The following is a 24,980-nucleotide window of genomic DNA, read 5'->3' as shown; positions in this document are numbered from 1 at the left end:
TGCCGTCAACATCAGCCCCAGCGGAGAGACTGTGCACCGGCGGTTCTATCTCTATAACCGCAACCTTCAAATGGCATCACAGCATAAATTATATTAAACATCCCCCTGTACATAACCCCTTTTAGCAACCCCCAGGGTCATGGAAGTGGGCAACGGCCAGCCAGTGACACATCCCAGTAGTACACCGCCCAGGACAGAATACCCCATAGCCCTGGGGCGAGTCACCATCATCGCACAAAGTAATGATGAAAGATAGAACGGAGCGCTCCGCTCTTATCCTTCATCATTCTCCCCTTGTATCTGCGCTTGACGTCTCAGTGCCGCAGAGCACGGTGATATCACTACTGTGCGACTGCTGTGCTGAGACATGCAGAGCGCAGGATGGGAGGACACTCTGACCAGAGCAGCGGGGGAATGAGGAGACGACTTGTTTATTTATTTATTTTTTTTAATCAGTGAGTACACGGTGGCCAGAGGCCTATGGGGTGCAATAAACGATATGGGGACTGTACAATATGAAGGACACCTTATACATGGGCTATCGGGGTGCATTATAATACATGGAGGCCTATGGGGGTGCATTAAATGGTATAGGGACTGCATAATATAATATGAAGGACTATAGGGCTGCATTATAAAACATGGAGAACTAGGGGTGCATTATAGTATATGGAGAACTATGGGGCTGCATTATACTATATGGAGGCCTATGGGTGTGCATTAAACAGTATGTGGGCTGCACAATACAACATGAAGGACACCTTATACATGGACTATGGGGGTGCATTATAATATATGGAGGACTATGGGATGCATTATAATATATGGAGGACTATTATGGTGCAACATAATATATGGAGGACTATGGGTGAATTATAATGCATGGAGGACTATGGGAGATGCATTATAATAATTGGAGAGCTACCAAATACATGGAGGACTATAGGAGGTACAATACATGGAGGACTATAGGGTGCATTCTAATATATGAAGGGTTATCTGGGACCCATTATACTATATGGAAGGCTATGTGGGGGCCATTATAGTTTTTTGAGAGCTATATTCGAGAGGGGACAAAGATAAAAGCATGGGATGGGAAAGTTTAGTGCTGAGGAAAAAGGGCTCTTTCCTTCAGCACCCAGTTTTCCCATGCTCTGCTATACATCTTTCCCTCAGCAGTGCACCCAGCTTTCCCATGCTTTGATATCATGGGAAAACTGGGTGCTGAGGGAAAGATGTATAGTAGAGCATGGGAAAGGTGTGTGCTGAGGACAAGAGGTATATCAGAACATAGGAAAGCTGTGTGCTGACAGAAAGATTATTTCAGATCATGGGAAACATGGGTGCTGAGGGAAAGAGCCAAGTGTCAGCAACAGTTTCCCGTACCCTGAGTGTCAGCTCAATTATCCCGTACCCCCAAGTCTCGGTGTACGATTGGGGGAGGGGGGGGACCCACGGTCCAAACTTTGCACCGGGCCCCTTCAAACTCTAGTTACGCCACTGGCTCTGGGCATTGGTCAAATAGGGGAACCATACAATGTATTCTTTTATACCCTCTCTCTCCAGTGCTTGGCACTGGCTACTCATTACCCGACCACAAAACGTCCTCACACATTACTGTCATTCAATTTTAAGCTGAGCTGTGGAGCTGTACACCACCGGTAATAAAAGGTACAAATCCTCAATGGCTCCTATCCACCCACTAGAGTTTCTAACTTTGTTATTGTCCTTCTGTATAAGCCACCCATACACATTATATAGCTGTAAGACAAACTATATTTCGGTCATCAGCTATATCTCCCGAGTCCCTCATATTCAGGAATGCTCAGAGAACCGTTGACAGACTTTTCTAATAACAGCTTATCTTCTGGAAAATAAAAGGATTGGTCATGGGAAATCCCATGTGCTTGATGCTTCTCTCCTGTGACTCATCTATTTTTGAAAAGTCGGAGAGGCACCGTGCATCTGAGATAGTCTGCCAACCCTGCAAACTTTGAAAGATTTGGATGGATTTAGCCTAAAGTGTATGGGACCTTTAGTTTACTTTGTATTTGTGATATTTCCCATATTCCAAACTTTGTTCTGGTACAGTAACGCTCGCCGATACTTGAGGCGGTGAGCAAGAATGGACCCACTAGATCACAAAGGGGCCCGGGCTTTCTCTTTAACTAAGCACCTGCAGCGAGGCAGATGTGAGGTACCGCTCCCAGGGCAGTGACCTTAATTGTGGCAGGTGACCCCTCAGGACAGGAAACGGACTCCGGTATGGACACAGGTGCAGGCAGGTACAGGCGGGATGGCTGAGGCAGACAGGTAAGGTGGGTACGAACAGGTATGGTGGGCACAGCAGGGACATATAGTATGGGAAGGCCTAGTCAAGAATAGGTAACGAGACAGGCACATGTGACCTCACAAGTAGCTAGCAAAGAGTACACCAACTAACTAAAGGTGTATCTCAGGCACCTCCCCTAGTGGGAGGATGCCTTAAATACCTAGTGCCTCACAGTCAGAGGCTGAGAGGCATTTAAGGTGAAATGGCTCTTCAGTCCTTTAAGAGGAGGGCAGGTGTGCCCTAAGCGCATTGCCGGGTGAGCCTGTGTGGCGTGCACAGGCCCTGGGAGAAAGAGGGAGCAGAGAAGCACATGGACAGCTGCAGGGCAGTAGGAGAGGATGCAGCCCGGCCTAGGAAGTGAGTAAGTCAGCGTCCCTGCAGGGCGCCAGAGCTACAAACCTTGTACCTAGAAATCATGGGGCCCATAGCATAAGTCCAAACTTGACAGAAGCAGATGGTTGAAAACGGCAGAACACACGGATGGTAGTCATGAGTGAGCTCTACCATGCTCGGGTGCTCGGTACTCGTAACAAGCAGTCAGAAGCTTGGACGGACTCGACTCGTGTACCAAGCACAATGTAAGTCAATGTTAATAAAGTTATTCCAGAAAAATGCTCGAGTTCCACATTGACTTCCATTATACTTGGTACACGAGTTGAATCTGTCAGAGTCTAAGGCAATGTGCGCATGCTGCATTTTTTTTACGCTGCTTTTCTTGTGCGGTTTTTGCCGCAAAAAACGCACAAAAAAAGCATGCGTTTTTACCGCGTTTTGCTGCGTTTTTGTTCACTGCGTTTTTATGCGTTTTTTTGTCAGTGAACAATGCCATTAAAGATTGTTAGAAAAAAAAAAGGTCTGATGTCATTTCCTTCTTCAATATGTTCTTCATTCTCCACTAGTGTATGCAGGAGAGCAGACAGCTGCAGAACTACAAGACTCAGCATGCTCCATCCAGGACTGTATGCTGGAGGGAGAGGCAGGGGGAGCAAAACTACAAGGCTCAGCATACTCCATCCACTAGTGTATGTAGGAGAGCAGACAGCAGCTGCAGAACTACAAGGCTCAGCATCCTCCATCCAGGACTGTATGCATAAAATTTTAAAAAATAAATTACGTGGGCTTCGCCCAATTTTTGAGTCCAGCCAGGTACAACTAGGCAGCTGGGGATTGGAATCTGCAGCACAGGGTGCCCAATCTTTCTGGGCACCCCCACTGCAAATTGCAGTCCACAGCCGCCCCAGAAAATGGCGCTTTCATAGAAGCGCCATCTTCTGGCGCTGTATCCAACTCTTCCAGCTGCCCTGGTGCTGGGTAATAATGGGGTTAGGGCTAGCTATGTATTATCATTATCTAAGCCCGAAATTCATGGTGTCACGCCAATATTAGACATGGCCACCATAAATTTCTAGTAAAGATACAAAAAAAACACAACACACAGAAAAATATTTTTATTAGAAATAAAACACAACACAATTAGTGACTCCATCTTTATTGAAATAAAGAACCCCCCCTCAGCAGTAATCCTAGGTCAAGGGTCACGCGCCGTCCAATCCGGATCCAATATCGTCTGATCGGTTTGCTGGAAGGCTAACCGATCAGATGATGTGTCAGGTTCAAGGATGTGAATCACATGACACATCAGCTGATTGTATAAAAGCCGTTTATACAATCAGCTGATGCATCAGTGGAAAAAAAAATACACACTTCTGTGCACACTCCCGTCCGATCGCTCCAGGAGCTGTCGGTAATCAGCTGATGCGGTCACCTGACAGCATCAGCTGATAGTTTAAGTCGGCCGGGCAGTAAAAAGCCGGCCTCACCGCTGGACTTATACAATCAGCTGATGCCATCAGGTGACCGTGTCGCGGGCGGAGGAGGGGACGCTGCGCTCTCCCACTGCTCGGGTCCGGCCGCTGCGGCTGCGGCTGCTCGGTGGTGGCTTGAGCGGTGGGCCGGATCTCGGGGACTCGAGCGGCGCTCCTCGCCCGTGAGTGAAAGGGGGGGGTTTGGATTGATTGTGGGGATTTATTGTCCGTGACGCCACCCACGGCTGTGGTGATAATGGTGACACCACCGCTGTTCTGGACGGGGATCCCGGGAGTGGTGACAGGGAGCAGCTTTGTTGTTAGTTCTCCCCTCCGTGGGTAGGGGGTTGGTTGTCCCGGGGCCCGGTGATGGGGTAGGGATGGATGGCAAGCGGGTTACGGGACCTGGCGAGGTGCAGGGTCGCAGGGGCAGCGCTGTGCCGCACGGCACGGTGGTGCTCACTCAGCCCAATGATGCACACAGAGTCTCTGCTGAAACAAACGGCTGGATGGACGGGTCCCACAGGCGGCTTCGGTGATTTTTCCCCTGACCCCAGGTTGGTAATGTAAGTCCTTTCCTGCACCTTCCGTACGCTCCTCCTGCGCTCCGGTTTTCAGCTGGCTCCCCGATTCAGTACCGGTGGGCCACCGCCCAGCCCCGGCTACCTGCGGTTCCACCAACTGTCTGCCCGGCTCCCTGCAGACGGCCACTACCGTCTGCCTCACTCTCTACACGGGGGCCCTAGGCTCCAACCTAGGACCCAGTCTGCGTCTGCCTCTCTGCAGACCTCCTCTCTCTTCCTCTCCTAGACTTGTCTGAACCTGCTTCCTGCCTCAGGCCAGCTAGACTCTTCGGTGGGCGTGCCTATCTGCTTGACTCCGCCCACCTAGTGTGTCTGTCTGAACCTGAGGGAAGGAATCAGGTTTCACTGGGGGTGTCTGCTGTGAACTACTGGGGGTGGGGGGGTGTGTGTGTTGTTACCTGTGGCCCCTGGCTTGTCCAGGGCGACACAACCGCATCAGCTGATCACCGTCAGGTCCTGCAGCAATTGGACATGTCCCGGGAGTCTGCAGACAGGTATGAGATTTTTTTTTCTACTGTTCACTTTTGATTTTGCAGCTGCTTCCACCTCCCGTCTGGACATGTTTGCCAGACGGGAGGTGGAAGCAGGGGTGGCGGTATTGTGAGGATTCACTCTTTTGTGTTTACCAACACAAGGAATCCTCTTCCTGTACACGTGACTGTACTATCAACCCCTTGCGTTTATAGCTGCGTTTTTAGTCATAGAAATGCACTAAAACGAATTTGCGTTTTTCAACATCTCATTGAACTCAATGGGTGAAAAACACAGTGAAAAATGCAGAAATAATTGACATGCTGCATTTTTTGTGGGCACCACAAAAACGCAGCTAAAAAAACCCGCTGTGTTCAGACAGCAAAAATGAAAACTCTAAAGGCTGCTTTACACCAGACAATCTATCGTGTGATAGATCGTCGGGGTCACGGTTTTTGTGACGCACATCTGGCATCGCTGGCGAAGCCAGCCTGTGTGACACCTCCTAGCGACGCAGTATCGCTCACAAATCGTGAGTCGTGTTCTGCTCGCTAGGTTCCATAATATCGTTTAATTTAGTAGTTCATCGTTTCCGGGGTAGCACACGCCGCTCCAAGTGACACCCCGGGAACGATGAACAGCAGCTCACCTGCGTCACGCGGCCGCAGCCGGCTATGTGAAGGAAGGAGGTGGGCGGGATATTTACGTCCCGCTCATCTCCGCCCCTCCGCTTCCATTGGCAGGCGGCCGTGTGACGTTGCTGTGACGCCAAACGTCCCTCCCACTCCAGGAAGTGGACGTTCGCCGCCCACAGCGAGGTCGCACGAGAGGTAAGTATGTGTGACGGGGGTTACTGACTTTGTGCGACACGGGCAGCGATTTGCCCGTGACGCAAAAAGGACGGGGGCAGGTACGATCGATTGTGAAATTGCACAATCGGTCGTACCGTGTAAAGCAGCCTTTAGACTTTGCTGGTGAAGCAAAGTCATGCAGTTTTCTGAACAAAAACGCACCTGAAAACCGTGCAAAAACGCTGCGAAAAACGCACTGTGCACACATAGCGTATGAGTACCAAGAATCCGAGGATGGTAGTGCTCACTCATCACTAATGGCTGGCCAATCCGCAGATATTGTCTCTGTTTATTGGGTAGCTGAATCTGATTACATTTCTGGTTAGAAGTGATGCTAGAGCCCAGGAGTCCAGGGCTAGACCGGCCAATTTCACAAGCCATATACAGTAGCGGTTGGGTAATCTGCCTGCATTTGTGGTATGTCATTGTTCACACCTGTACTGTCCTTTGACCACCACACTTGTCATTTCTTTGCAATCATCCAATAATGAAAAAAATCTAAAAGGCTTTGTTTGACTTTTTGTATTTTTACAATACTAGTAAATTATTTTTTTATACTTTGAGGGGGAATCCAGGCCATTTGGCTGCGCATCCCAAAACATTTTTATTCCTTTTACCTCTCATTTGTAAACCTTTACCAGTCTTGACTTATGGTTATTCCTACCATAAATTTCCTTGGTCCTAATAAACTTGCCTGCTTTCCTAGTGACAAACCATGGTTAAGTTCATGCCCATGCCATTGTGGCTATAGTGCCATTGTGTCATGCGATGTTCGGCTCTGCACACACCTGCTGGCACTTTGACATCAGACTCTGTTTACACTGCAGAGTCTGACAAGCAACCTGAGGCTGAGGCTATGTGCGCACATTGCGTACAGTCACTGCAGAATTTTCTGCAGCGATCTGAAGAGCACATGTGCGCTTCAAATCGCTGCAGAAAATGTCCGTAGAAAAAAAAAAAAAAGCCGATTCCATGCGCTCTGCCTGCAGCTCCTGCCATAGACAGAGCAGGAACTGCCGGCAAAGCGCACGGAAGAAGTGACATGTCACTTCTTGAACGCAGCGCTTCAGGCAGCAGCCGAAGCGCTGCGCTCTAAGACGCCACGTGCGCACGGCCCCTGCACAATCTCCATAGACTGTGCAGGGGACGCAGGACACATGCAGTGACGCTGCGCTACAAAGCGCAGCATAACTGCATGTATTTACGCAACGTGCGCACATAGCCTTATTGTTCAGCCAGATGCGGGCGTCGCCTGGTTCAGATTTACTGGTTTTCAGCTCTGCAGGAGATAATTTCTGCAGACTGCTGAGTAGGACCAAGTGCTCAGGTTGCTGATTGCCAAGTGCAGCTGTCACTTCCCTATTTTAGGCACTATTTAAGGTGCTGATGATGGCTTCAGTTTTTAATCCAGCAATCCTAATCTTGGTGCTTTTCCTGTGTATGGTGATCCATACTGCGCTTCTGAGTGGTGTGAGCATTTCCCTGTTGTGCATTACTGTAGTGCCCCTGTAACGGGGGCAGGGGGTGCCTCAGGGGTTGTAGTCGCGGTCTCCCGCCCAGGGGGCGGCAGGCTGACCCCCGGCCCGGCCGTCACTGTTAAAACGGAGGTGTTGTTTGTGGGGCAGAGTGTGGGTGGCAGGGACGCGTTCGTGCCGGTACCTGAGTTCTCCGTTACGCCGTTTTCCCCCGGCTCGCCAGCCCCTTCATCAGTTACAGAAAAGAGCCACTGAAAGGCAGCTGGTAAACTAAGAAACATTTTATTGAACGAGGCTTCCATTTTCTGTTACACTTCTCAGCAGCAAGTTACTTCAGTACTTCACTTTAACGTTACAGATTACGTTCCTTCCTGACGGTTTCCCCTTTTTGCTGACGGTCACTCTCCACCTGCAGGGGACACTTGTTAACCCCCTAGTAGCTGTACTCTGAACCCTGAATTACTGCAGGGCAGATCTAGCACACACTACCGGTTCCGGATGAGTTCCCACTCCTCTTTACACCTTTCAGCATCAAGTCACATCGGTTTATAGGTTACACTTCTTGCTGACGGTTTCCTCTTTCCCCGGTAACTTTCCCTTGCCTGCAGGGGACATGCGTTAACCCCCTAGTAGCTGCACACTGAACCCGGATTTACTATAGGGCAGATCTAGCACAGACTACCAGCTCCGGATAAGTTCTCACCTCTCCACTTCTTTGCCGGGGAACTACTTCTCTTGCTTTCTTCGGGCGTTCCCGTGTACCTCCACTTCTTTGTCTGCGCACTCACTCTGGCTGCCTGCCACTTTTTTACTCACACACTCTGCCCCGTCACCTCAGACTTCTCTCTCCAGTCACACTGCACACTGGACTCTGCATTCAGAACCCTTCCTTCCCCACCTAGGCTGCTCCTCCTTCCTTCCCTGCCACAGTTACCAAGGGAACCACTGCTCTACACTGGCACCTAGTGGGGAAACTGTTTAATCACTACAACAACAGGTAACATTTTACCATTAACATTTACAATTTGCCACCATACTACTGTGGCGTCTTCAGGGGGGGAAAAACAGCTCCTTCACTACCAGGGGTCCGACTACCCCTTACATTCCTCCCCTCTTTAACCTCAGCCTCCTGGCGAGGTTCGTACCTGCAAAACAACACATGTAGGAAAACACACAGACTGGCACACAAGTTTGGTGCCCGGAGTCCCTCCAGGGAAGCTCCCGGTCTTAGTCGCACATCTGCCCGGAGGCCCTCCTCAGGCGCTCCCGGTCTTAGCTGACCTTCTGCCCGGAGGCTATTTCCAAGCGCTCCCGGTCTTTGGGTGGGCAGAAAACAACAAGACAACAAGATTCCTTCTTAACAGTCACGGAAGGAGTCCACGCACAGTTCTGCATTAAGCTCCTCCCGGGTTCAGTACTTTTAACGTTACTGTAACTGGAAACATTCACCGGCTTTCAACAGTTCCGGTTTTCAACGGCAAACAAATCACTCTCTTCCGGACGATTACCTCTGGTTCTGGGATATCTTGCCAGTACGGGGCCTTAACTCCTGAGGGGGGCAGAGGGCCTACCTTAACAGACGCGGGTGCCTCCGGAATCTGTATGGATGCTCCTGGTGGCCCGCTCCCCAGAGTCAGCCGGGACTTGTAGGTGGCCCGGACTTCCGGTAACGGCATCCCATGAGGTAAAAAACGTGACCTTCGCTGGTTTCTCCGAGACTCCAGTCACGGCCGGTATCATGCTTGCCGGCAACGTGATGATGGGTAACTCTCCCACCGAGCTCTCCATTGGACGTTCTCTTCCGCGTCCTACGGGCACCAGCGCGCCCGCTACGGCTTGCTTGTCTGTCCTGGCCTCCATTTTGTGTAGCACAGGTAACTGGAACTGTTGCTTCTGCTGCTGGGATTGCAATGGCGCCGGGGAAGGTGGAGGCGGTTCTTCTTTTCCCGCTTTAGCACACACTCCGCCCCCGGCTTCACCCACCAGGTCTGCATAGCGTTGGCGACGCCTTTTCTTTCTTGCGGCGCCGCCCACGTCTCTAGACCTCTGCAGCTTCTTGGGGAAAGTACCTCCCCTCTTTGGGCAGCGCACTCCGGGCTTCTTCCTCCCAGGCCAGCCCAGCGCTTTTCGTTTGGCGCCAACTTTTCGCGCCTCCACTGAGTCCATGAGGACGGCCGCCATCTTGCCGCCATCTTGTGGCCCCTTCAGCATGTCAGGCACCACTTGATCTTCCTCACAGTCTCTGGTCAGGGTTTCTTGCATGCAGGCTTGATCCTGCCGACTACGCCAGTTTGTAACGGGGGCAGGGGGTGCCTCAGGGGTTGTAGTCGCGGTCTCCCGCCCAGGGCGCGGCAGGCTGACCCCCGGCCCGGCCGTCACTGTTAAAACGGAGGTGTTGTTTGTGGGGCAGAGTGTGGGTGGCAGGGACGCGTTCGTGCCGGTACCTGAGTTCTCCGTGACGCCGTTTTCCCTCGGCTCGCCAGCCCCTTCATCAGTTACAGAAAAGAGCCACTGAAAGGCAGCTGGTAAACTAAGAAACATTTTATTGAACGAGGCTTCCATTTTCTGTTACACTTCTCAGCAGCAAGTTACTTCAGTACTTCACTTTAACGTTACAGATTACGTTCCTTCCTGACGGTTTCCCCTTTTTGCTGACGGTCACTCTCCACCTGCAGGGGACACTTGTTAACCCCCTAGTAGCTGTACTCTGAACCCTGAATTACTGCAGGGCAGATCTAGCACACACTACCGGTTCCGGATGAGTTCCCACTCCTCTTTACACCTTTCAGCATCAAGTCACATCGGTTTATAGGTTACACTTCTTGCTGACGGTTTCCTCTTTCCCCGGTAACTTTCCCTTGCCTGCAGGGGACATGCGTTAACCCCCTAGTAGCTGCACACTGAACCCGGATTTACTATAGGGCAGATCTAGCACAGACTACCAGCTCCGGATAAGTTCTCACCTCTCCACTTCTTTGCCGGGGAACTACTTCTCTTGCTTTCTTCGGGCGTTCCCGTGTACCTCCACTTCTTTGTCTGCGCACTCACTCTGGCTGCCTGCCACTTTTTTACTCACACACTCTGCCCCGTCACCTCAGACTTCTCTCTCCAGTCACACTGCACACTGGACTCTGCATTCAGAACCCTTCCTTCCCCACCTAGGCTGCTCCTCCTTCCTTCCCTGCCACAGTTACCAAGGGAACCACTGCTCTACACTGGCACCTAGTGGGGAAACTGTTTAATCACTACAACAACAGGTAACATTTTACCATTAACATTTACAATTTGCCACCATACTACTGTGGCGTCTTCAGGGGGGGAAAAACAGCTCCTTCACTACCAGGGGTCCGACTACCCCTTACATTCCTCCCCTCTTTAACCTCAGCCTCCTGGCGAGGTTCGTACCTGCAAAACAACACATGTAGGAAAACACACAGACTGGCACACAAGTTTGGTGCCCGGAGTCCCTCCAGGGAAGCTCCCGGTCTTAGTCGCACATCTGCCCGGAGGCCCTCCTCAGGCGCTCCCGGTCTTAGCTGACCTTCTGCCCGGAGGCTATTTCCAAGCGCTCCCGGTCTTTGGGTGGGCAGAAAACAACAAGACAACAAGATTCCTTCTTAACAGTCACGGAAGGAGTCCACGCACAGTTCTGCATTAAGCTCCTCCCGGGTTCAGTACTTTTAACGTTACTGTAACTGGAAACATTCACCGGCTTTCAACAGTTCCGGTTTTCAACGGCAAACAAATCACTCTCTTCCGGACGATTACCTCTGGTTCTGGGATATCTTGCCAGTACGGGGCCTTAACTCCTGAGGGGGGCAGAGGGCCTACCTTAACAGACGCGGGTGCCTCCGGAATCTGTATGGATGCTCCTGGTGGCCCGCTCCCCAGAGTCAGCCGGGACTTGTAGGTGGCCCGGACTTCCGGTAACGGCATCCCATGAGGTAAAAAACGTGACCTTCGCTGGTTTCTCCGAGACTCCAGTCACGGCCGGTATCATGCTTGCCGGCAACGTGATGATGGGTAACTCTCCCACCGAGCTCTCCATTGGACGTTCTCTTCCGCGTCCTACGGGCACCAGCGCGCCCGCTACGGCTTGCTTGTCTGTCCTGGCCTCCATTTTGTGTAGCACAGGTAACTGGAACTGTTGCTTCTGCTGCTGGGATTGCAATGGCGCCGGGGAAGGTGGAGGCGGTTCTTCTTTTCCCGCTTTAGCACACACTCCGCCCCCGGCTTCACCCACCAGGTCTGCATAGCGTTGGCGACGCCTTTTCTTTCTTGCGGCGCCGCCCACGTCTCTAGACCTCTGCAGCTTCTTGGGGAAAGTACCTCCCCTCTTTGGGCAGCGCACTCCGGGCTTCTTCCTCCCAGGCCAGCCCAGCGCTTTTCGTTTGGCGCCAACTTTTCGCGCCTCCACTGAGTCCATGAGGACGGCCGCCATCTTGCCGCCATCTTGTGGCCCCTTCAGCATGTCAGGCACCACTTGATCTTCCTCACAGTCTCTGGTCAGGGTTTCTTGCATGCAGGCTTGATCCTGCCGACTACTCCAGTTTGTAACGGGGGCAGGGGGTGCCTCAGGGGTTGTAGTCGCGGTCTCCCGCCCAGGGCGCGGCAGGCTGACCCCCGGCCCGGCCGTCACTGTTAAAACGGAGGTGTTGTTTGTGGGGCAGAGTGTGGGTGGCAGGGACGCGTTCGTGCCGGTACCTGAGTTCTCCGTGACGCCGTTTTCCCTCGGCTCGCCAGCCCCTTCATCAGTTACAGAAAAGAGCCACTGAAAGGCAGCTGGTAAACTAAGAAACATTTTATTGAACGAGGCTTCCATTTTCTGTTACACTTCTCAGCAGCAAGTTACTTCAGTACTTCACTTTAACGTTACAGATTACGTTCCTTCCTGACGGTTTCCCCTTTTTGCTGACGGTCACTCTCCACCTGCAGGGGACACTTGTTAACCCCCTAGTAGCTGTACTCTGAACCCTGAATTACTGCAGGGCAGATCTAGCACACACTACCGGTTCCGGATGAGTTCCCACTCCTCTTTACACCTTTCAGCATCAAGTCACATCGGTTTATAGGTTACACTTCTTGCTGACGGTTTCCTCTTTCCCCGGTAACTTTCCCTTGCCTGCAGGGGACATGCGTTAACCCCCTAGTAGCTGCACACTGAACCCGGATTTACTATAGGGCAGATCTAGCACAGACTACCAGCTCCGGATAAGTTCTCACCTCTCCACTTCTTTGCCGGGGAACTACTTCTCTTGCTTTCTTCGGGCGTTCCCGTGTACCTCCACTTCTTTGTCTGCGCACTCACTCTGGCTGCCTGCCACTTTTTTTTTTGATTGTGGGGATTTGATATTGTCCGTGACGCCACCCAAGGTTGTGGTGAGATTGGTGACACCACCGCTGCTCTGGACGGGGATCCTGGGAGCGATGACAGGGAGCAGCCTGGATGTTAGTTCTCCCCTCCGTGGGTAGGGGGTTGGTTGTCCTGGGGCCCGGTGAGGGGGTAGGGATGGATGGCAGGCGGGTTACGGGGCCTGGCCAGGTGCAGGGTCGCGGGGGCAGCGCTGTGCCGCACGGCACGGTGGTACTCACTCAGCCAATGATGTACACAAAGTCTCCGGTAAAACAAACGGCTGGATGGACGGGTCCCACAGACGGCTGCGGTGTTTCTCCTCCCGGCAGGTTGATGGTGACTGCCTTTCCCTGCACCTGTGTAGTGTGTACAGTTCCAATGGGTTCCCATCGGTAACCCGCTCCCCAGCTTGGGTATGTGCTGAAGGAGCCCCTTTTGCCCGCAGGCTCTGGCCCTGGGAACTTTAGCCTTTGCGGTGACTGTGTTTCCCTCTAACGGTTGGACTGTTGCCTTCTGTCGGGACTTGGCTGCTGGGAAACCCCGGAGGATCCCTTCGCTAACAGATTTGACAAATTGCATGGCGACTCCTAGCCTTGTCGGGGTCCGTAAGCCCCTGCCGGATGGTGCTGGCTTCTCTTTGCGTACCGGTCCGGTACCGCCGGGCCACCGCCTGTCCACGGTCCTTACGGCTAGCTCCAATCGGCCTCTCCTGCAGACGGTCACCACCGTCTGCCAACCTTGCTGTTCCGTCCGGGCCACACACCCGGACCACTTTCTGTCTACTCCTTTACCACTTCACTCTCCTCTCACTTTTACTTCCCAACTGAACTGAACTGTTTTTCCCGCCTCCAGGACTGTGAACTCCTCGGTGGGCGGGACCAACCGCCTGGCCCACCCCCTGGTGTGGACATCAGCCCCTGGAGGAAGGCAACAAGGGTTTTTGTCTGACTTTGGTGTGCCTGACCGGGAGTGTGGGGTGTGTTGGTGTAGTGCTTGTGACGTCCTGGCTTGCCCAGGGCGCCACACACCCAGGGCACGGAACCGGGCAACGCCCACCAAAGTGACATTCCCCAGTTGCCCGGGACCGAGTATCCGATAACCCTGGGCGACACATTACTTCCTTCCCTTTTTTGTTATTCTTCAGTACACATAATGTCTCTCCTGCGTGTTTTGAGTGCTATGTGTACGAGTTTCAGTTCTCCCTTGTCCATGTTATTTTGTGTGGCTTTGACTTTGTGTTCTCCAGCCTGCCCCGAGGCTGTGGGAGAGGGGAGTAAGATCAGGGTCTGAACAGGTGTTGGGGTCAGCTGGGGTCTCGAACCTAGTTACCATCAAACTTACCTTCGAGATAAGGGAGAGCGCAGGGTCACTGTCAGGTTTCCAGGTTTTCCAGTTCTCTTTTGAATGAGCTTGCCCTCGGTTAACATGGAGTTTACTGTTCTGTTGCCCTACTTCCTGTCCAGCTGCTTAAAAGGCCGCCTCTAAGCCTAGTCCAGTGCCTGAGTATACTGCTTGCTGTGTGCTCCTGCTTTGCTGCTGCTAATCCTGATGACCTTTGGATCCTCCTAAAGACTACCGACCGACTCTGGACCTTACCCGGTTTCTCAAAGCTGTGCCCGGATTCCTTCTGCCATCTTCGGTCAGCACTCTGCCCGGTTCTCTCTGGTTCGTAACCACTCTGGACAATCATCCCGTACGGACACTCCTGGACTTTTACCGCTTGCCCCTTGTGTCCCGGCTGCTGCGCATTTAGGCCTTCCGGGGTGATTGCCGGACAGTCCCTGTATAGGGGTTCGCTCTGGTGGTCTCCCTGGGGGAGTCCGGTGCGTGGCCCCGGGAAATTCCCTTCGCTCCGTTTCGGGAAGGTGTTTTGTGTATTTGTACCGCTGTGTTTTCCGTTGTGTATCTACCGTGGTTACATATTATAAAATATCTTGTACCAAGAACTCGTCTCTGATTGTCATTGCCCTACGCTATCGAAATCCTCAGAACATATATAAGTATTACATTATACTCAGGCCATAAGAGGATTTCGCTGGGGCAATGACTGAGACACGAGTAGACCAGCTCTTCTCCATGATTAACTCCCTGCAGCAGGAGATGGAGGCGGTGCAGAATAAACTTAGAGATGTGGAGGCACAGCTGGGCCATGATCACCAGGTACTGGGGCCGGCTATACAGGATTTGCAAGTCAGAGTGGAGGCTCAGGAAGCCGTCCCCACTACGTCCGTATCAGCTGCCGGTATGCCTAGGTTACCCCCATTCCGTTTCAATGGTGATCGTAGTCAGTTCCGTGGATTTGTTAACCAATGTATACTGTTTTTCGATGTACATTCTGATTATTACCGTTCTGATCGGTCAAAGGTGTTATGTATCATCATGTTATTAACCTCACGAGCACTGGCTTGGGCTAATCCCATGATAGAGAATCGGGACATCCGTTTGAATCACCTGGATGACTTTCTGAACGCAATGGCGCAAATGTTTGATGATCCGAATCGCCGTGCTACCGCTGAAGCGGCTCTCCTTTCCTTACGTCAGGGAAAGCGTTCTGTCGTTGAATACGCCACTGAGTTCAAGAGGTTAGTGGTAGACACCGATTGGGGAAACAATGCCTTATTGTCTGTTTTCAGAAAAGGTTTGTCCGGTACCATCAAGGACGAGTTAGCCCGTTCCGAATCTCCAGGGGATTTTGAACTGTTTCTCCAGCACTGTGTGCGCATTGATACCCGTTTGACGGAACGTAGACAGGAAAAATGGGCAGCTGTAAACCGTGTAAACAATATTGCGTTTCCTTCCAGAGAACCCGCTCTCAGGACGCCACGGGAGGCCGAGGACGTACCTATGCAAGTGGACTCTCTGCAAAAACGAGAGACCAACGAACGTCGTGAACACCGGCTCCGTGAGCGTTTGTGCTTCTATTGCGGTCAATCGGACCATTTCTTGATCGACTGCCCGAAACGTCCAAATCGCCCAAATAAGGTATTGGCAGCCATGGCAGAGTGTGACAACACGGACGCAGAGTCCGATATCTCTGAGGCAAGTGGACACTTGGATGCGGTATTTCCCTTGACGGTAATGTCCACCTCACCGAAGGACTCAGAGGGGAAATACACCCATTGCTCACTCCCCATTCAGATCCGTTGGGAGGGACAGCTAATTCCTACCTCTGCAATGATAGACTCTGGGGCAGGGGGAAATTTCATGGACTCTTCCTTTGCCAGGAAACACGGTATCCGGACTCAGCAAAGATCCTCACCGGTTACCATGGAGACGGTAGACGGATCCCCGTTAATCTCTGGACCAGTGGATCGGGAAACAGTACCGCTCGAATGCGTGATGAAGCCAGGTCAGCAGGGGACCCTTGTTTTCATGATAATTTCTTCTCCTCATTTTCCGATTATTCTAGGTATTCCGTGGCTACGGTCTACAAATCCCGTCATCGATTGGGAGACTAAAGAAATATCCTTCCCACCGCAGAGTGGTCCGACCATTTGTCCAACTGTTCCGGTTCCAGTAACATCAAATACGGAGGGCACTGTACAGGTACCTGTTTTACCCCCGGTTTACCGTGACTTCGCTGATATATGCGACAAAAGAAAAGCTGATCGGCTTCCCCCGCATAGACCGTATGATTGCCCCATAGACTTACTCCCAGGGGCGGAGATTCCGTTTGGTCATGTCTATCCGTTGGCGGCACCTGAGCTAGAAGCACTAAAAGAGTATATTGATGAAAGCCTAGCCAAGGGATTTATTCGTCCGTCTACCTCACCCGCAGGGGCACCCATCTTTTTCGTGAAAAAGAAGGAGGGGACTCTGAGACCCTGTATTGACTACCGGGAACTGAATAAGATAACCATCCGGAACCGGTATCCGTTACCGTTGATTCCTGAGCTATTGGAGAGGGTCCAACAGGCAAAAATATTCACCAAATTAGACCTCCGTGGGGCATATAATCTGCTTCGTATACGTCCCGGAGACGAGTGGAAGACCGCGTTCCGATGTCGGTACAGACATTTTGAGTACCTAGTGATGCCTTTTGGACTTTGTAACGCTCCCGCGGCATTTCAACATCTGGTTAACGATATTTTTAGGGATATCATGGACCAATTCATGGTGATCTATCTGGACGATATCCTAATCTTTTCTGATTCTCTACAGGAACACCAGGAGCACGTTAAGACCGTACTTACCCGTCTGAGGGAGAACCACCTGTACATTAAACTGGAGAAATGCGAGTTCCACTGCTCACAAATACAATTCTTAGGTTATGTCATCTCTCCTCAGGGACTGAACATGGAATCTAGCAAGATACAAGCCATTCTAGACTGGCCGGAACCGGGAAACATCAAAGAGGTACAACGCTTTGTCGGTTTTGCCAACTTTTACCGACGCTTTATCCGTAACTTTTCAGAGATTGTTCGTCCCATCACTCTGTTAACCAAGAAAGGACAGAGGTTTGTGTGGTCCGCCCAGGCCCAGGAAGCATTCCATCGTCTCAAGGTATGTTTTACCTCAGCGCCAATATTAGTACATCCGAATCCCGCACTTCCCTTTATCGTGGAGGTCGACGCTTCCGACTATGCATTAGGGGCCATTCTTTCTCAAAGGACCGGGGACAAGAGTCTCTTGCATCCGTGTGCCTTCTTTTCCCGCCGGTTGTCCCCTGCAGAAAGGAACTATGACATTGCGGACAAGGAATTATTGGCGATTATTTCCGCTTTCAAGGAATGGAGACACCACTTACAGGGAGCCGCGCAGCAAGTGATAGTACTCACAGATCATCGTAATCTGGAATTTCTTAAGTCTGCCAGGTGCCTGTCTCCACGGCAAGCCCGTTGGAGCCTATTTCTTAACCAATTCAATTTTATCGTTACATACCGTCCAGGTTCACGTAATGGGAAAGCCGATGCCTTGTCCCGAATCCACGCCGTGGACTCCGTGCCTGGAACCCCGTCTCAGACCGTGTTATCGGATGCCAATTTCGTTGGAGTAATCCAGGACCAGGACTTGTGGAAGGACATCAAGCTGGCCTATGATGGTGACGTATTTCTTGCTGCCCCCCCGAAGGATGTAACGCTTGTTCTTCGGAATGGTGTGTGGTTGAGAGAGCGACGCATTTATGTCCCGGAGGCCGTAAGACTTCGGGTTCTCAAATTGGTCCATGACTCCGTGTTGGCTGGTCATAGGGGGGTACTGAAGACGCAGGAATTTCTGAGCCGTTTTTTCTGGTGGCCTACCTGTTTAAAGGATGTGAAGGACTATGTCCACTCATGTGTGGTTTGTGCCCGGTGCAAGGTCCCTCGTGTGGCTCCTACGGGACTCCTCCAACCGTTACCCGTGCCATCTCGCCCTTGGGGGTCTATCTCCATGGATTTTATTGTGGAGTTGCCAGTCTCAGGCGGGCACAATACCATTTTAGTGGTGGTGGATCGATTGACTAAAGCTGCTCACTTCATTCCGTGTACCGGTCTTCCCTCAGCCGCAGAGACAGTGGATTTGGTTATCCAGAACGTATTCCGATTGCATGGGGTACCAGACGAGATCATCTCTGACCGGGGCGTGCAGTTCACGTCTAGATTCTGGAAGGGGTTTTGTACGGCACTCCAGATTGATGTCTGTTTGTCTTCTGCATACCATCCTCAGACAAATGGGCAGACCGAACGGACGAATCAAACCCTGGAACAATACCTTCGATGTTATGTCAGCCATCTCCAAGACGATTGGTTGAAGATGCTTCCGTTGGCGGAGTTCTCATATAACAACACTCAGAGCAGCTCCACTAAGGTAACGCCCTTTTTCGCTAACCTGGGTTACCATCCGACTGTTTTGCCTAGGTCACCGGTTGCGGTTTCGGTGCCAGCGGTGGAGGACAGATTGACGGAACTACGACAAAATCTGGAGGTTTTAAAGGACACTGTGGCTACGGCCCAGGAGCGTTACAAGAGGTCGGCAGACACTCACCGGAAACCGGCACCCATGTACAAGGTAGGGGACTCTGTATGGTTATCCACCAAAAACCTGAGATTGGGTGTTCCTTCGCAGAAGCTGGGACAAAAATTCATCGGTCCGTTTAAGATCACCGGGATCGTGAGCCCTGTGGCCTGTCGGCTACGGTTACCGCACCATCTAAAGGTACACCCGGTCTTTCATGTGTCTCTCCTCAAACCCGTTTCCCCTAATACGTTTCATGGTCGTGTTGTGCCTCCTCCTCCGCCTGTGATGGTCGACGGCGAGGAGCAGTTTGTGGTTGAGGACATTATTGACTCCCGGCTCCATCGTCGTCGGCTTCAGTATCTGGTACGTTGGCAGGGGTACGCCCCCGAGGACGATTCCTGGGAACCGGTGGGTAACATTCGGGCACCCCGGAAGATTGCTCAGTTTCATCGGCGGTACCCGGACAAGCCAGGCCCTGATCCGTCCTGAGGCCGTCTCTGGGGGGGGGAGTAATGTCAGGTTTCCAGGTTTTCCAGTTCTCTTTTGAATGAGCTTGCCCTCGGTTAACATGGAGTTTACTGTTCTGTTGCCCTACTTCCTGTCCAGCTGCTTAAAAGGCCGCCTCTAAGCCTAGTCCAGTGCCTGAGTATACTGCTTGCTGTGTGCTCCTGCTTTGCTGCTGCTAATCCTGATGACCTTTGGATCCTCCTAAAGACTACCGACCGACTCTGGACCTTACCCGGTTTCTCAAAGCTGTGCCCGGATTCCTTCTGCCATCTTCGGTCAGCACTCTGCCCGGTTCTCTCTGGTTCGTAACCACTCTGGACAATCATCCCGTACGGACACTCCTGGACTTTTACCGCTTGCCCCTTGTGTCCCGGCTGCTGCGCATTTAGGCCTTCCGGGGTGATTGCCGGACAGTCCCTGTATAGGGGTTCGCTCTGGTGGTCTCCCTGGGGGAGTCCGGTGCGTGGCCCCGGGAAATTCCCTTCGCTCCGTTTCGGGAAGGTGTTTTGTGTATTTGTACCGCTGTGTTTTCCGTTGTGTATCTACCGTGGTTACATATTATAAAATATCTTGTACCAAGAACTCGTCTCTGATTGTCATTGCCCTACGCTATCGAAATCCTCAGAACATATATAAGTATTACAGTCACAGTCTTAGGGCCAGCTTAGGGGCTCCTGTCCTGTCTCCATTTGCCCCGTGACACATTGATGGGAATTTGAAACTAGAGATCCTTCATCAGCAATGATCAGATCCATGTAGAACATCAAATACCCTTTTTTTCTATATCCAGAAAAATAATGGATACACAAAGACATGTGTGGCCAAGTCTGATCTGCAATACTATGCCCAAATAGGACTTGAACTGAATTTAGAAGGCCGGATACATGGATTGGTTCAAAAAATTATGTGTGACTGGTTTCTATAAATTATAAGGGTCCGAGTGATGTCTGTTTTTTAAAATTAACAAGCCATGTTAGCGAAACACTATAGAGTGAATGTGACCTTAAGGTGGTGTCACACACAGCGACGACGACAACGACAACGCTGCTACGTCACCATTTTCTGTGACGTTGCAGCGACGTCCCGTCGCTGTCGCTGTGTGTGACATCCAGCAACGAGCTGGCCCCTGCTGTGAGGTCGTTGCTCGTTGCTGAATGTCCAGCTTCATTTTTTCGTCGTCGCTCTCCCGCTGTGACGCACAGATCGCTGTGTGTGACAGCGAAAGAGCGACGAAATGAAGCGAGCAGGGAGCAGGAGCCGGCGTCTGGCAGCTGCGGAAAGCTGTAACCACTATAAACATCGGGTAACCAAGGGAAGACCTTTCCCTGGTTACCCGATATTTACCTTCGTTACCAGCCTCCGCCGCTCTTGCTGCTAGTGCCGGCTCCTGCTCTGTGCACATGTAGCTGCAGTACGCATCGGGTAATTAACCCTATGTGTACTGTAGCTAGGAGAGCAAGGAGCCAGCGCTAAGCAGTGTGCGCGGCTCCCTGCTCTCTGCACTGTGACATGTAGCTGCAGTACACATCGGGTTAATTAACCCGATGTGTACTGTAGCTAGGAGAGCAAGGAGCCAGCGCTAAGCAGTGTGTGCGGCTCCCTGCTCTCTGCACATGTAGCGACGTTATGATCGCTGCTGCGTCGCTGTGTTTGACAGCTAAGCAGCGATCATAACAGAGACTTACAAGGTCGCTGTTACATCACAGAAAATGGTGACGTAACAGCGATGTCGTTGTCGCTGTCGCTATGTGTGAACCCAGCTTAAGTTAAAGGATGAAAATCAGGGATGGCTCCTGAAGATTATGCGTCCTGATCTAGAATGGTGACAATTGGATTGCAGCTTTGATAGAGTTATTTATCTCTCCAGTAACTAAATACAGAATTGGTATAATGTGTTATTGTAGTAGAAAACTACTATGAACTTATTATCAAACCTGCAGTATTCTTGTTCTACAGCATCCAAAAATGTTACCTGCCGTTTCACAAATGTTTTGTTGCCTTACATAATAGAGCATATGTTATCGGGGATTATCGGGTTATCTTTAGGGAGGTGTCTGTTAAAAGCAGGAAGAACAACAAAATGTAGCTGCCAATTTGAAATTCCTTTGTGACAAACCGCATGAAAGAATGTGTCCGTCCACAGAGGTGAAGGTCGACATCAGGGACAAAATATCACACATTGACAAGGCTAATTTTAGCCTCTGGGCGAATATAAACTTGAACATAATGGTAGAAGAGATCTGGGGCATAGGACACCTGATAACTGCAGAGTTCACCTGTCACAGTTCACACATAGCCATGGGGGGTTAGTGGCACACCTGAGACAGGTTTCCTAGTAAAAAGAAACCTCCAGTGTGAGATATTCAGGAGAATACATTGAGATAAAAACTACAGATATTTCTGTCACTTTTATGGGCACTCACTAAACATGAATAGTGCATTTAGTGGCTTTAATGGTGGAGATACCCGAGTCTCCTTGCTGGCCCTGCTCCTGACCATTCCTGATCTGACTCCCCCTTACCCCAAGGGAGGGATGGGACAGGTATAATTAAAATCACAGATATAGACGATACGGGAAAACCAAAACTCTGTCACACAGGGCACATACACTTCGTAAAGACAATTTGAGATTTAGGAGGAAACATAAGAGTTTGAAGGAAGCTACAAAACAACAGGGATAAACTTCCACAACCACAACAAGACAATAGTACAATTTTAACCAGAGAATCTGGGTCACCACATAGACCTACATACAAACTATAGCTGGCATGGGTAGAAGATTTCAACCAACTTAAATAGAACAGGAGCAGATGTGATTGGTTTCACCACCACATGTGATCAAAGGAACTGAGCAAGCAGACCAGCAGAGATTAACTCCTGCCTATCAATCAGCACACAGCAGGTTGACGTCCGAGTCTGCCTGTGTTGATCCCAGACACCAGAGAAACCTTCGGGCATAGTGTCAGAATCTGCAATGTGGACAAAGTTCGCCGACGCCATGACAGTCAGTACAATTTGTGCAAAACTTCATGTGACACCCACAAAGGATAAAAGGTAACACACTAAAAAGCTACAACTGACCCTGCCGATTCCTGTACAGACTAGAGATCTCAACCCTGCAGTTCCTAGTGATTCCTGCAGGAGTTGGGATAGCCCTGATCAGAGACTAAACAATGGCAACTTAGGCCTCATCGGCCATCGAGCACTTCACATTGTTCCTAAGAAACCAGAGGGCTGAGCAGAGTGCAAATTACCTACAGGAGGGAAGGTGAGCTGAAGTAGAAAGTGATCCCAGAGTGAGTAAGACAAATAACAAAATACACATCTCATAGTGTCCATATTGCTAAAGAGTATGTTGCCTACTTACTAACAACAAACGTAAGATAAGTGCAGAGTGGAGAACATAAACATAAGATAAGTGCAGAGTGGAGAACATAAACGGCAGAGAGAGGTATACTATCTGGTCTTCCATTGACTGGCATAAACTAACAGTAATATGGCTGGACTACAAAATGATAATCATGTTAGCACCCAAAAGGTGATTGGGCAGGCAAATGTGTTAAATTAATACACCTATTACCCTAATAGAATTAAGGAAACAGAAAATAAATACACAAGGGAATATTATGGAGAAAGGCAGCATAGGGGAATATTATGGAGAGAGGCAGCGTCGGGGACTATTATTATTATTGACATTGTGGATCACCAGCTCTTCGTCACTATGCTCCTCTCTATTGGTCTCAAGGACACCGCTCTTTCCTGGTTTCTAGTACCATCTCTATGTTGATGACACCCAATTATACACCTCTTGTTCTGACATTCCCCCCACCTTAATACAACCTTAATACAACTTACCAGGGATGGTCTGTTAGCTGTGTCTAACACCATGTCCTCCCTGTATTTGAAACTAAATCTCTGCACAACTGAACTTCTCGTGTTTCCTCCCTCTATTAACCGACCTATACCTGATATTTCAATTGCCTTTGGTGAAAAAAACATTACAACCAAGCGGCACGTTCACTGTCTTGGGCTTGTATTTGACACAGAACCTTCCTTTATTCACAATATCCAATCACTCACTATCTCATGTCACCTGCATCTTAAAAACATTTCCGGAATCCGACCTTTTCTAAACATTGAAACAGAAAAAACACTTAGTGTTGCTCTTATTCATTCTCGTCTAGACTACTGCAACTCCCTACTGATTGGTCTCCCTCTAACCAAACTGTCTCCTCTCCAATCCATCATGAATGCAACAGCCAGGGTCATATTTTTGTCCAAATGCTTCACCGATGCCTCCACTTGTGTCAGTCATTACACTGGCTGCCCATCAGCTACAGGATACAATACAAACTTGTCTACCTAACCCAAAAAGCTATTCACAGTTCTTCACCACCCTATATCTCTTCCCTCATTTCTGCTTATCATCCTACCTGCACTGTCCATTCTGTAACTGATCTCAGACTCAAATCCAAACCTTGCATCTCCATCTCGAAGACTTCTCTTGTGCTGCGCCAGTGTTCTGGAATGCACTACCCCAAATTATCTAACTAATATCTAGTCCCCATATCTTCATGCCTGCTCTAAAAACACATCTCTTTAGACAAGCCTATCATCTGAACTCACCAACCTAACTTTCCACTGTTCCTTCCTTCTAAATGTTAATCATAATCTGTTCCCTCCTATACATCTTTCTCTACATCCTCCATGCATACTACATCTGCACTTGACAAATTATTTTTGAAAACTGGATCATGCAGCTTTAAAGGAAAACTCGTATTAATCATAATGGTGGCTGGACCATACACCACAAGCACATTATATCTTTTGTGTGTCCCCTTTTTTTGATAATAATAATAATCTTTATTTCTATAGCGCCAACATATTCCGCAGCGCTTTACAATTCAGGATGATCATATACAAACAAGTAACAAGTAAGGATGGACTGTAGAGGAGAGAGTCTAGTTAGGGGGAGCCCAATTAATAGAGAGTTACAGTAGTCAAGGCGAGAGTGGATCAGGGCCACGGTGAGGGTTTTTGTTGTTTCCAGTGTGAGAAAGGGGCGGATTCTAGAGTTGTTCTTGAGGTGCAAGCGGCAGGAGCGGGCAAGAGATTGTATATGGGAGGTGAAGGACAGATCAGTGTCAAGTATAACACCGAGACAGCGGGCTTGTTGCCTAGGACTTATCGTTGTGCCACACACAGAGAGGGAGATGTCAGGTTTAGGAAGGTTGGAAGACAGAGGGAAAAGAAGAAGTTCAGTTTTGGAAAGGTTAAGTTTCAGATAGAGAGCAGACATGATGTTGCAAACTTCAGTCAGGCAATCACATCACTTGTGTTCTGGAGTACAGCAGGGGTGAGCTCAGGGGATGAGGTGTATAGCTGTGTGTCATCAGCATAAAGATGGTACTGAAAGCCAAATCTGCTGATGGTCATTCCAATTGGGGCAGTGTAGAGGGAGAAAAGAAGAGGACCAAGGACTGAACTTTGAGGGACCCCAAGAGTTAGAGGAAGAGGAGAAGATGTGGAGCCAGCAAATGATACACTGAATGAATGGCCAGAAAGATAGGAAGAGAACCAGGAAAGAACAGTGTCCTTTAGGCCAACAGAATGGAGCATAAAGAGAAGGAGATGGTGGTCAACAGTGTCGAAGGCGGCAGAGAGG

The sequence above is a fragment of the Anomaloglossus baeobatrachus genome, chromosome 1 (assembly GCF_048569485.1).
Source record: "Anomaloglossus baeobatrachus isolate aAnoBae1 chromosome 1, aAnoBae1.hap1, whole genome shotgun sequence".
Taxonomy (NCBI): domain Eukaryota; kingdom Metazoa; phylum Chordata; class Amphibia; order Anura; family Aromobatidae; genus Anomaloglossus; species Anomaloglossus baeobatrachus.
Note: the sequence above shows the minus strand (reverse complement) of the source record.